This window comes from Sylvia atricapilla, chromosome 13 (genome assembly GCF_009819655.1).
Source record: "Sylvia atricapilla isolate bSylAtr1 chromosome 13, bSylAtr1.pri, whole genome shotgun sequence".
NCBI classification, from domain to species: domain Eukaryota; kingdom Metazoa; phylum Chordata; class Aves; order Passeriformes; family Sylviidae; genus Sylvia; species Sylvia atricapilla.
The window spans coordinates 4,813,882-4,826,794 of NC_089152.1; the positions used below are offsets into that span (position 1 = coordinate 4,813,882).

Here is a 12,913-nt window from a genome sequence, read left to right on the forward strand (position 1 = left end):
CTGGGAAGGATTGTAATCACATGCAGCTGAGAGTAACTCAGACTTGGATTTCTTGTTGGCAGGAGAGGCACAGCCTGGTTTGCCACAATGCAACTGTCCTCATTAATGTTCTTCAAGCCCTGATGTACTGGGACCGCCATGGTTGGGTCAGAAGATGGCTGAGTTTTCCAGGCTCATTCTCTTGTCTTCAGAATGTTAAATTGGGTGATAATGAGTAGTAACTGTGTCCCTTTTTATGGTGAAGTTGACACTTGCCTTCTAGTAAACAGACACAGAGATGACCCTCCTCATTTCGCACAGGTCACCAAACAGCCCCGGAATGGTCGGGGTTATTGGCCATTTACCAAACTCTGTTTGACTTGGGTTCATGGGTGAGAGATGAAAGGCTCTATATTGCATTACCAGTCCCTGGGGCCAGCCAGTCTCCCTAAAGAAGCGTTTCATTTAGCAAGGCAACTCCTGGCCCATGGGAATCGGAGACTTGGGAAAAAGAGGACACAGTTTCGATTGCAAATGTTTCCTCGGGGCAGATGTCTTAAAGCCACACAGAAACTCACTGCTCCAGTGTCACAATAGTTGCTCCAGGACACTTAATGACCAGCAGATTTTCCCCTTTAATTAATCTCCCCTTTTTCCCAAGAAAACATCCGTTAGGCCACTTGTGGTGTTTCTGCCTCTGCTTTGTTTCTGTTTTGTCCATCTCCTTGGGGCAAGACCATTACAGCAGTTGTGAACTGTTACCTTTTCCAAGAGCTTTAAAATTGAAACAGATGAAGCAAGGAGGCCTGGTATCATACTTGGAGGTGCTGGGCTCCTGGGAGGAGAAATGAATACTCCTGAAGTGTCAAAATATTTTCCTTACCCTAGAGCAAAAATGCTGACTTGATTTTCTTAGTTCCAGTAGAGTGGTCATTGCTATTGGGGTAGTCCGAGCTGCCTTTTTACAGATGCAGTTATTGATGGCTACAGGAAGAAGAATATCTAGTTCAGACCAAGAATCAACTCAGACTTGTCCTGAATTTCCTATGAACTGAAAATCCAGTGTTGTTCCAAATTCATTATCCCTGATCAAAATCCTCTTTCAGTTTCCTCCCTCACTGTTTGCGATGTGAGTCGTGAGACATTCAGAAGTTGTACTTGTTTGATAGTTGTACATCATGGTTGCAATAGTGCATCTGCCAAGTCTGCAGTTTTTTTTTTTCCCTGTGTTTTTTTATTTATTTACCACTCAATTTCCAGCAAGTTCTTGTCACCCAGTTTCTGCTGAACAACAGGAGAAGAGGCACAAGTCAGCTCAGAAAATGAACGACTAGAAGGTAAGTGAAAAGAATAGTAAATGCAGGCCATTCATGTAACGGGATCCAATTCATTTTTATGCCAGGGAGATTTTTTAAATGGGACTTCTCCCAGTGGAGAGCTCACAATGCTCAAGGCCTGTTTCACTATAAAGACAATACATAATTATTCTGGGTTTATTATTATTTTTTATCACTCCTTTTCCAGTTGCAGGGAGTGAGGGCAGAGATGAGATCAGGACCCAGTTTGTTGCTGTACAGCACACCGGGCTGAAGGACCCTGTGGAGGCTGAAGGTTCAGGTGACAGGTCTGAGATGGGAGAATCCATCAGCACCAAAAAAGGGAACTCAGCCTCCCGAGGCCTTCAGTCCTGGGCTCCTGCTGCTCAGTGCTTTCAGCATCTTTTCTTTTCACACTTATTTTGAATCGTCGAAATGATGAATTGAAAAAATGCCATGTCATTTGAAGCACTCTTTATTGTAGTTATAGGAAACAGATTATCTGTTCTCTCAGGGTAGTGGAAACTGAGTATGATGAACTCATCTGGAGAAAATGTAGGTTGGGTGTGACAGAGAAACTTGTGTTTTATACCACAGTGACATCTTAATTTTCGGTTTTGGTATGGCAGATTCAGCGATACTGAACCATTCTGGTTCCTGCTTTCAGGTTGGGGTTACAAGCTGGACTTGGAGGAAGAAACTTCCATACAGAGATGTGACTGCAGTGTGAATACTGTGCCAGGGTAAGAGAAATTTTGTTTAATTTGGGGTTTATACAATGTGTAAAGTCCATACAAAGTCTGTTGTTCATCCCAGCCCAGCTAAACTGCATTTGACCACCACTTGTTCAACCCAGTAAAGTGTACCTGGGTACCACAGCAACACCTGCTCTATTTATATATTAAGATTATTTTGCCATGTCAGCCCTTTAGGATTTAGCATTTCATTCATAAAGGATTCTATAACACATGCCCAGCTGTGCTCTCCCTCTGCTTCCTGATGGTTTGGGTGATTTTCTCTGGCTAATTTATATTTTAATTGGTTGTAACACTTCTTTACTTTCTAATTTGAACAACTGAGACTTAAAAAAAAGAAAAGCTAAAAAATAACTCTCAAAGTCTGAATAGATACTCATTATCATTTTCTCTTCAGTACTTGCAGACCCTGGGTTATCTTAGGTGACATTTTCATCTTGACTGCCATGTGTTAGTTCTGCTCAGGCAGAAGGTAGTGACAGTGGATCATGTTATAGGTTTCCTTACAGATGAAACCTACAGAGTGTCCTAAAGTCCAGTAACAACTCAACACCAGAAACTCCCACATCCCTTTGTGCTCCTGCCATTGCTCTGAATAAATCTATTTATTCATTTGGGCTCTAAGTACTGGGATGCATTCCTTCTAGCTGCAACAGCAGGGGTACAGGAAAGGGTGTTTGAAACCACACAGTCATTTCCACCCTGGATTTCATGAGGAGTTATTCTTGTCTCAGAGATGACGCATTCAAATATCCCTCTACGGATTCCAGGTGAGTTAGTCACATTTAGATGCTTCCAAGTAATACACAGAAAGGTGCTGAGAAAATGATGAGTCTCTGCCTAGTCACAAAAACCACCCCCCAAAAAACAAACAGCTCAAAAAAATTAGATCTGAGCAAATTACATGCAGTAGCCCTCAAAATATTCTAAAAACACCTGGGGCCAAAGGGCTTTTACCTTAAAAACAGTGGGGATACACAGTATTTACTGACTGACCCATCAGCTGCTCTCTGTCCCTAGAAACAGTTCAGGAAATAACTGGAAGTATCTGAAGACATAAAAAGGATAATTAAGTTTCATTGTGGAAATAAGAGGGTAATCTGTCCAGACAAATCTAGGACCTAGTACTGAAAGCCATAGTATCTGAATATAAAAAATGAGTAATTTTGAAAAAAGATGTCTATCAGGACTGTAAATTCAGAGAGTAAAAAAGTAGCTTTGCTTAATAGACCATCTCTCTCTCCATCTCCTTCTAACTCATTTTCTTATTCTCTTTCTTCCTTTTGTGTTATTGCCAAAAAAAAAAAAAAAAAAAAAAAAAAAGAAAAAAAAAAAAGTGCAAAATCTGATATTGAGAATGCTTTAGCTTCATTTCAATCTTCTATTCTCAAAGTGTCTCATTCCACTGGGAAGATTCCCCCTGGGAGATAACCTCAGCCATGAGTGCACGAGGCTTGTGGGGTGACTGATTTGCAGAGAAAAACTGCATTTTTGAGGTGGCTCTGAGGCAGCCAGGTCCCCACTCTGCTGAGACTCTTAAAGATATTTGTGAGCTGCCATGAGAAATCACCTGGGACTCAGAGCAGACCACAAGTGCTTAGGACAGTGTTTTCTCTGCACCTTTTTTTTTTTTTTTTTTTTTTTTTTTGCTGAGCAGAATTGCAGCACTATAAACAAATGTGAGTTTTGCCTCATTCTTAGGTCCTGTGAGTTATGAAAGCCCACTCCAGATGTAATGAATGTATAGATCATTTTGACCAGATCATAATCTATTAGTAAATAATGCTCTCTGAAAATGTATAGGTTAAATAAAGAACTTCTTGCTACTATTGCTGTATTGGTATCAAGGATTACTGTGGGGGCCAACATGATCCTGAGGCTTTGTGCTACTGACATTTAAATACAATGCAGAATGAACTGCAGTTTGGTTTGGTTAGCAAATTCCCTTCTGGTTTAGGGATATTCAGGGTTTGCACTGCTGGAAACAGAACTGTACAAGGCTTACCTCTGCCTTGACTGCAGCTCTCTGACACCCTCACTCATATTTATAGAATTTTTCCATTAGATTCCTAATTTTTGTGGTGATATTAATTAGGAAATTGCACAATACTTTTCAGAATGAGTAGAGTCTGAAAGAGCAAACCCCTGTAACACCTCTGGCTTTTCTCTGCTGTCCCTGGAGGAAGCCCAAGGGTACCAGACTAAGACCTAAGGCAAATTGTCAGCACAGTCTATAGGCCATGGGAAGGTTAGGTTTAAAGAAGATGTCACTTTAGGGACATCTATGTGACACATGCTGCAGTGTCCAGACATTGGAGACTATGTTTTTGCTCTAAATCTAGAGAGGAAGTCACTAGGAAAAAAAAAAGGGAAAGAAGCACGGGGGAATAAAAGTACTTTTGAAAGAGAAGAAATCTACATTTCAATGAAAATCCTTTCAAGGCATTTCAAATAAGAGTCTGAGAGAAATAATTACAAAGTTTGGAGAGAAAGAACGTTAGCTTTGATATCTTTTTCTTCTATGAAGCAATTAAAATAAGCAATTTTTCAAATACTAAGCAGAAAATTACTAATGGCCGAACCCAAAAGCTTTCATTTCCTTCTTGGGGCCTTTATTCTTCTAAAAAAAGACAAAAAAAATGTGAAGGTGGTTTTCCAGATAGATTAATGCATAAAGCAGTCGCTAGTTGGATGTCATAAAAACTACAGCAGCATAGAATAGCTGAGATTAAGAGCTAGATTTAAATCATGCAACAGTCCAGTTAATATCAATGTCTAATTAAGAAATGCATAAGAAGTCTGTAATGTTGATTTGATGGAGAAAAACTCTAATAGGGTTTCTTTTGGAATTTTCCATTTCAATTGCTGTGTAGACTTTTAATGGATGTCCTATCCAGTCTTCGATATTAGCAGGAATCATCCTCAAATTAAAACCAAGGCCTAAAATGGAGCACAGGTAGACAAATTAGCTGGTCTAGGAAGCAGCCTGGGTAGAATGACAATGTGAGCTGAAGCTGAAATTTTAGTACAAATAAAAGAGAACAAACGTCTCAAATCTGGCATGGAAACCCTCTCTGCTTCTCGTTTGAAACAACCTAAAACCCTGTAATTTGAAACAAAGCAATGTTAACCCATTTCCCCACCTCCCTAAGCCTGCAGAAATCCCTGACAGTTCATACTTAGACACCTAGACCACTGAGCATTATTAATTAGTCTTTTTTATTTAAAAGACTTTCCATAGTTATGCATATTAGTAGTGTGTAGAGGTGGGTTCTTCTCTGTTTGTGATGAGATTTGGAGCACACAGGTCCCTGTCACCATCAACGGGCACCATTAATCTTCCACTCCTCTAAACTAAATCCCTTAACTAAATCCTTTAACACCCTGGACCAAAACTAAACCTGTGGTGTCTTCTGTGTACCATGGATCATCCAAGATGTTTGATCTCTAGATATGAAAGGGGAACTGGTTTTGAGCACATCACTAATACCCTGAAGTTGCTTAAAGAGGAGCAGTGCATCTCCTAGTATGCAAAAATCCACTTAGCAGGGAGGGGGAAAGCAGAGTGCTGGGTTCAAGCAGCAGTGTATTTGTTATCACCACCCTGTTGTTGATCCAACAGATCCAGAGGGAATGATCTCAAGGATGCATGAAGGTGGTACACTCAGAATAACCCCTCTGACCAATGCACGCTGGGGAGTAATTTTAAAGTTCATTAGAACACATTAACATAGAATACGTCAGCCATGGCAAAGCAAGGCATGTGATTCCATCTGTCTACGTGTCTCTTTCCAGTGCTAAATCCATCCAGAGACCTTTCAGAGTTATATCATTAAGTCTTGTCACTTCCACAGAGGGTGGAAGACTGGAGGTGAAAGTCAGATTAACAGTGAAATTTTGGCACTTTTATTTTTGGGTCATTGCCTGAAATGTCATGGTCCAAATTCATGCCTGACATTGCTCCATTGATCCATGAAGTACAAATAGGTCATATTAAAGAGGGATACCATGGCCCTGGGGGATGCTCCAAGGATTTTTGTCCTTGAAAGAGATGGGAACAAGGATGTTCTCAATGAGGCATCTGTCTTCTCAATGGTACAGAAACTCTAATGTGAGGACACTCAGGCCATCAGAGAAGTCTGAGGGTTTTTTACCCTGCTCTTGACTGTAAGACTGGGAGGTGCCATGAGTTAGGATGATGCTAGAGGATTGTTCAGGTAGAGTTCTAAGAGGGTGCTTTGTCTGCAACCTTTATTAGATTTATGCAATACTTAGGAAAAAAAAAAAAAAAAAAAACCAAGAGTACAAAGCAAGCTGTCTTTTGCAAACACATGCAACAGAAATAAACCCAAACCTTAACTTGTCCAACACACTTGAGAGCCACAAATTCTGTTACAGTTTTGCGAAATGAGAGGAATATTTCTCCTCTCCTCTATAAAACCATCCTTTTAGACATTACTGCAGTCATGACCTCACCGCAGTTCCTGGATTCCTTCTGAAAAGATTAAAATGAACTAATACACAAATGATCTCATCACAGCATAAAGGACATCTTACACAGGGGGAAAAAACTAATCAAGAGAACTTCAGTGCTGCACTTGCAGTAGCAGTAGAAAAGAACTGTAGCACCATTGTGGAAAAACAAGTTAAAGGTACAATGCTAGAGAGGCATTTTCCCATCTTATGAACCATTTGGATTTGTCTTACCTGATCCTGCCTGTCACACCTGTCATCCTCTTAGCTGTCCCCACATCTATCATCTTTCCTTTTTTCCTGCCTTTATCTACAGTTTCCCCTGTCTCTTATGTGGCTTTCCCACCTGTATTAATATTCCTGGTAACTTTGAATTGTATGCACTACTATTCTCAACTACATCCAAAATGCATTTTGCAGAGTATATACGTACAATCACCTTACACCAAAGTATTCACACCTGTAGTTTATGTTATTCTGGATTGAGCCCTTTTTCTACGTTTTCATACAGTCCTCAGGCCAAGGGGTCATAGATGATGACAGCTCCCATCTACTTTGGAGCTGTTGTATCTTCTAAGAGAGATCAGGAAGATGAGTTGGGAGAGATGCTTTACCTTCTTTGGCAGCAGAATCTATAAATTAACAAGTGAGTAAGTGAGACTCTCACCACATTTTTAATGTTGTTTCATATTTTGAGGCTGGAAAATAGAATATCTTGGAGCTAGTGGATCCTTCAGGTCTTTTTGAACCCAAGCTTTTCTATGATCTTCAGAACAAGATGAGTATAGTGCCAATAATGCAATCTTATCTCTTGTGCCCATAGGTGCTCCTCAGATCTGCCTTGAGGTGACACCGTTAAGCAAGAGGTGACAAACCGGTTTCCTTTCTCAAGCTGAATGTCATGTACCTGTCCAGGGGCACGTTTTGGTGGGGGTTGCACCCTGACTTTTCAAGGAGAGAAGTGCTGCTGTGGCCCCTTCCCACCCTGGCTGAAGGAGGAGCTGAAACTGCTCGTTTAGAGCTGTGGCATTTCTCAGGCAGAAAGAAATGCAGAAGGCATCAGGCTGTAGGGAGAGATCAGAGCAGCTACCCTTAGACACTGGCAAAGAACCCCCCAGAACTCATCCAGAGGAGATGAGCTCCCAGGGCTGGACCATGCTGGTACACAGGATGGTGGTACCTTTCCACCCACTCAACAAGACTTGTTAATCCTAAATAATGGAGAAAATACATCCAACCCCAAATTCTCTGCAGCTGATAGACCTGCTTCAGTGAAGAGAGCCTTGAGCAGCCATGAGTGTTGCAGGATATGTGCTGCAGCATTAGGAAAGCCCAAAAAGCCCAAGGAGCAGTGCAGAGCATTTGTCACCAGCAAGAAAATAGCATGTGAGAAGCTGTTGTCATTCCTGTCCCCAGCAGCCCGACTGGAGGCACAGACTTTCCAAGGCAGAGAGGACTTGGAGAACTCAGGATCTTCAGTGAGATCTCTCCCCAAGCCCTGCAGATTTACCAGGTCAGCTCAGTCCAGGCCAAAGTTGCCGGGAAAGGTCCTCGGCTCTACTCCAAGTTCAGTGCTCTATTGATTGGAAGAGGTATTTATTGCAGATCAGGGCCTTGAGCCAAGACAGCTGAAGCTGCAAGGGCTAAATTGTCTATTCTCCACCTGCAGATAAAACAAATGGCCAGTTTTAGCCTAATCATCACTTCTGCCTGAGAAAAGAGAAACTCTTTGAGGTAAGTTCCCTTGGATATAATTCTTTCTTTACAGGTTAAAGAAGGGCTACAGCTCATACATATCCTGAGTCGTAATGTGGATTTGCACCTTTCCTGTTACATATAGCTGGTTTATGTCCAAAGGATCTCTTCTCTCCCTAATGTTCACTCATATTGTTACAACTTCTGCATTAGTTGCAGGTGTGAAATGCCAACTGATCCACACTTCTCCTGCTGTCAGCAGGGGAGTAATGTGTGTCAAAGGCCTGATTCTCAGAGGGGAGGTCACCTGGATCTCCATTTGCACATCTGCTTTGCTAAACACAAAACTCTGGGGGTTTGAAAAGCTCCAGTGTGCACAAAATGGGATGTGATCACTGGGGGCCATACAGAAGGAACTGCTTGTGCCTGTAATTTAGTAGGCAGGACGCAGAATTTTCCTGCATTGCAACAGGTGATGTTTTAAGGAAAAATGTCACCGTCCTTTTTAATAAGGAAAAAACCTACACTCCTCTGCATCCCACAAGAAGACAGGATACCAAGAGGTTAAAAAAAAGAGCCTCACACATTAGGCAGCTTCAGAAAGATGTTCCTGCTTGGAGTGTGCAGACACGAAGATCGGGAAAGTGCCTGATCAGAGCTCCTGGAGGGACCATGCTGCTGGAGCCTGCCTTACACAGAGGCATCCTGGTTTGGTTCTGAGGGCTTCCAGAGGAGCTTTCAAATGTTTCTATTTCCTGCTATTAGTGGATTTTTTTCATACCTTGGAATAAGTCTTCCAATGGTAATGTGTTTGCAGTTGATGCCTAGATAATAGTTCTTGCTCAGGGGACCTCTAATACACAGTATTTTATGCTTTCTACATTTTATATGAGATCAAAGACTCATCCTATATATACACATATGCCTAATTCTCTCTTGATTCCTGCTAGAATCTAGAATATCCCTCAGTATCTGCCATAAAGATGCCCACAAGTAATCTGTACAGAATATTTTTTGGTCTTAATATATTTGGTCTTTTAATGTCATATGTTTATGACATCATGATTCTGGTCACTCTGCACTTATAGGACATTTTAAACACATGCATCCAAGCATCATTCACCACTCTGTACTGTATTTTTCCTCTCTGTTGACTATTCCCGAATTTCCTGGGGGAATAGTGAAACCTTTTTATCCAAGATGAGAAAACAGGGACTTGGTCATCAGCAGTATGCTGACATTGCATGGATGTAACATCATGTTACATGGAATTTAGACCTTGTATTGATGCATTGGGAAGGCTGGCCTGGAACAGGGACTGGACAGAGCTAGAGAACAAAGTAGATATTTATTAAATGGCCTTGAAGGGTACTCCTTGGGCAGGACAAGAGCCTGGCCAGGGCTACAGGCAAGGTGGACCCAAAATGGTCACAAAAGGGATGACCAGTCACAGGGTCTCACACTTTTATAAGTTTTGGCTCATTTGCATATTGGAGTTAATTTTCCAATTACAGCTTCAGATTATGAAGTCCCACCCTTGTTTTCTTTCTTCAATCCACCATTTTTTGTGCTTTTAGACCTGAAAACTTGTACCCATTGTCCTTGGTCTCCAGCAGGAAAAGGATTTGTTTTGTCTACCTGTTCTGTGAAGAGAGCTGACTAACACTTAAATGAGGCTCAGAACTACACCCCTAGGCAGCACAGAATCTAAAAACATGAAAGCTAAAACTTAGACATCAGTCTATCCTCACAGTAACTTAGAGAGAATTAAAGCAAAGCAATTTCTAAAGCCCAAAGCACACTGGGGAGAGTCATGAGCTGAACACTTAGGTCAGAGAATGTCTCATGAACACCTGGAATTCCAGCCCTGAGCCTCTGCTGCTTATGATGGACTTCTCCTTAAGGAAGCTGAAAATAATTTCCATGAGAATCAGAAGAGATTCACTTCTGGTTCTGAGGAAGGAGAGCACTTGCATTTTAAAGAAAAGTTTGATTCTGGAAAAGACTCTCTGTTGGTAAGCCGGAGGAGCTGTGCTGTGGATGAGAGAGGGGCTGTTTGGCTCTTCATGGAAATGTCTGTTGAATTCAGAGGTGGCTGTTCCCCTGAAATTTACACCATGAATTCAGAAATTTAATCTTTGATCATCTTGAACAGCTTCATTACCTCCCTGAGTAGTTGGAATTACACTGGTTTCCCTGGGCTGTATGTTACAGACATGATAGACCCATGAAAAGAAATAGAGAAAGCGATACTGATTTTCTTGGAATGAAATACAGAAAATGTGGGCTTGGAAAACATTAGAGAATATTACGCTGAAAGTTTAAAGAAACATTTTTAAAGAAGCATTTTCCAATAGCATGCCTGTTAGTTTTATCTTCATTTTTGCCATGTATAATTATGAGAAACACAGACAACTCATAAGATTTTTTAGTTTCTGTTGAGAATTGCCTTTTCCAAGATAATTCTGTACACTATTACTTTAGCCCACTGGGTATCATGTAGGGAAGGTGTAAGATTATGCACATGAATATTTCTGTCTACCACTTATGCGTGCTGAGACAATATCAACTTATACTTTCTCCTGTCATTGGTCCTTATTCCATAGAGGATATTCTTAATTACCAGCAAGACAATTTGGTAATATCATGTAAAGTGTAACAGCATAATTTCTGTGATGATTTACACCTGCTAAGGATCTGAATACTGAATTTTGAAACATATTTTAAGTTCAGAAGAAAGAGGGTTTTTTTTTCTACAAGACACTATTTATATTTTTAATAGGAATACTCTCATTTATTTAATTTATTGGCAAAGTTCTTTTAAATGAAATGAAGCTTTTGAACACGAAGACACCATTTTTACACATTTTCACTGCCCTGAAAAATTTAGAGCACACTTCTGTACTGGATTAAATCAACTCGAGTCTAAATGCCTAAACACTATTTTTGACAACTGTGCATGAGGGACGTGCCTGTACAGGGATTCTAAAGAATAAAAACCCTAAAAATATCTCAGTTGCAAAGAAAATTCCCTGTATTCCTTCTTATACTTCGTAATAGTGGTTATATATATATCTCCTTTAACCCTCACAGGTTTATCCCTAATTCTGTCGGAAATGATTGAAATTATTCCATTGACTTTAACAAACTCTGCTTCCTACTGGATTAAAGGTGATATTTGTGCATCAGATTTGCTGGTGATGTCCCACTAATGAAACAGGTAATTCTATAAACATGTCAGGGAGGGTAAGTGCCCAATAAAAAGACGTCAGATAGAGATCCACAAATTACAGTCTATTTGTAACGGAAAATAAAACCAGGAATTCTTACTATGAGTCATGAATTTCTTTATAATTGCTTCCATATTTGGGGCAACTTTTTCCTGGGTTGTCTACAGAAACCCTACAATTCTTGGGGCTTTTGATGGCAGCTATGATCACAACAACACATCCCATTTCTGATAAAAATTACTTACTTTGGGAAGGATTTTTTTTTTCTCAAATTGCTTGTCTGAGTCTTTATCTACGATTATTTTCTTATCCTCCTCCTCATTTTCTATTTCAAATATAAAAACAGAAGCCTTTATCAATTTAGAAGAGCAATAAAACTAAAGAAAATTCAGGCAGAACTGTAAAGTATGGTCTATTTTAAAGTTCCAGCTCAAATAATAAGACTCTGGTTTGTGCAGCACCTCACTCATGGACTCAGTTTTCCATAGTGCATTCAGTGTTGTAATAATGCAAATCAAATACAATTTTAATAACTCCTTCCATTAATGTTTTAAGACTGCAACACTTATGAGCATGATTCTAATTGCATGATTTTGCTACAGGCAAGTTTTATAGATCTGCCTGATCTTTGGATATTTGCACCGTTTGGATTATTTTAAATAATTAATTTTTGGAAGCATTTCAGTCTCAGTAACAACAGTTGGATTTGATAGTGGTTGTCTTGTCAGTAATTGCATGTATCTGCTTCCATGCCAGGACAAACTAGATAAATTTAGAACTCTTTGGAGGGAGGTGGCTGAGGTTTATACCATGGCAAATGTTATGGACAACGTTCTTAGGAGGGGAATAATTATAGACTATGTTAATACAAGGAGAAAAAGAGGTTTAAAGTGAATAAAATTTTGTCATGCAGCACAATTAGTTAATTAAATTGCAGGACTTTCTGCCAAAAGAATACCAAAAATACAATCAACTCAGAATACCATTAAAGATTCCTGTTCTATGCAACTTCTGTTGCCAGTCTCTAATGCACTGAGAGATTGGAACAAGGAAAATACCTCATGAGAAGAATTAGTTTGACTTCTGACATTTTTCTGTGTACCTGCTGGGAGTTTCTGCTACAGGGGCCATAGAATCATGGAATCACTGAGGCTGGAAAAGACCTCTAAGATCATCAGTTTGACCATTGACTCAATATTGCCAGGTTCACCACTAAACCTTGCTCCTAAGCATCTTATCCACACATTTTTTTAACACCTGCAGATATAATGACTGCACTTCTTCTCTGGGCAGCCTGTTCCAATGCTTGACCACCCTCTCAGTGATGAAATTTTCATTAATATCCAACATAAACCTCCCTCGGTGCAACTTGAGTCTTCTTTTGTCCTCTCTCTTGTTACCTGTGGGGAGAGACTGGCCCATGCCTGGCTGGAACCTGCTGTCAGGGAGTTGTAGAGAGTGACAA

The 12,913-nt window shown here is 40.3% G+C and overlaps 2 long non-coding RNA genes across 3 annotated transcripts; both read left to right on the plus strand.

Moving 5' to 3' along the window:
* The first annotated feature begins 993 nt into the window (after positions 1 to 993).
* On the plus strand, positions 994 to 2,903 carry LOC136366958 (uncharacterized). Of its 2 annotated transcripts, none has more exons than XR_010744609.1 (3): positions 994 to 1,316; positions 1,925 to 2,038; positions 2,560 to 2,903. It is a non-coding gene; the product is annotated as an uncharacterized lncRNA (long non-coding RNA). The 2 variants fall into 2 exon arrangements; XR_010744610.1 differs by having other exon boundaries at positions 995 to 1,316; positions 1,963 to 2,038.
* Positions 2,904 to 6,825: 3,922 nt separating this feature from the next.
* Positions 6,826 to 11,547, plus strand: LOC136366959 (uncharacterized). Its single transcript, XR_010744611.1, has 2 exons — positions 6,826 to 7,173; positions 11,312 to 11,547. It is a non-coding gene; the product is annotated as an uncharacterized lncRNA (long non-coding RNA).
* The last annotated feature ends 1,366 nt before the right edge of the window (positions 11,548 to 12,913 follow it).